This window comes from Mustela nigripes, chromosome 9 (assembly GCF_022355385.1).
Source record: "Mustela nigripes isolate SB6536 chromosome 9, MUSNIG.SB6536, whole genome shotgun sequence".
Lineage (NCBI taxonomy): Eukaryota > Metazoa > Chordata > Mammalia > Carnivora > Mustelidae > Mustela > Mustela nigripes.
In genome coordinates, this window is record NC_081565.1 from 12147455 (window position 1) to 12148387 (window position 933).

At 47.1% G+C, this 933-nt stretch overlaps 1 pseudogene; it reads left to right on the top strand.

Moving 5' to 3' along the window:
* Positions 1-636, top strand: LOC132024981 (olfactory receptor 1L8-like; annotated as a pseudogene).
* The last annotated feature ends 297 nt before the right edge of the window (positions 637-933 follow it).

Sequence of the window (933 nt, forward strand, 5' to 3'; positions counted from 1 at the left end):
TATGTGGCCATCTGTGACCCCTTCCACTATGTCACCACCATGAACCACCACTGCTGTGTCCTGCTGGTGGCCTTTTCCTTCTCACTACCTCACCTCCACTCACTCCTACACACACTGCTACTGAATCGCCTCATCTTCTGTGACTCCAATGTCATCCATCACTTCCTCTGTGACCTCAGTCCCCTGATGAAGTTGTCATGCTCCCCCACCTTTGCCAATGAAACTGTGATACTGTCAGAAGGTTCTGTTGTTTTGGTGACCCCCTTTCTGTGCATTATTTTCTCTTACCTATGAATCCTCATTGCTGTTCTCAAGATCCCCTCAGCCGCTAGGAAACGCAAAGCCTTCTCCACCTGTGGCTCTCACCTCACCGTGGTAACTCTCTTTTATGGAAGCATCTTCTATGTCTATTTACAGCCCCTGTCCACCTACACTGCCAGGGACCACATAGCAACACTTGTCTACACAGTTCTGCCCTCCATGCTAAACCCTTTTATCTACAGCCTGAGAAACAAAGACCTGAAGCAGGGCCTGAGGAAGCTGATGGGCAGTCCCAGGCAGCACCCTCTTGACAAACCCACACATGTAATCTGCTCCATGCAAATCTGGTCTCTACTAGATCTTCATGAAAACTGAACTGTTGCAAGTTAACTTGTGCTCACATCCATTGATGACAGCTGACCTATGGTCCCTGCCTCTGCTGAAATCATGATAATTTTCCTCACTATTCCTCCATTTTCCCACAAAGATTCATCATGTTCTCATCCTCCAAATGCTGCTTTAAACTAATCATTTTCCAACATATATATCCTGAACAAATTGCTCTCCTTTTATAAGACTTACCCCTCTGGGAGGGGCAGGGTCAATCTAAGTTCATTGCATAGGGTCAATCTAAGTTCACTGCAACAAAATGGCTCCCTCGGGCCAACCAGG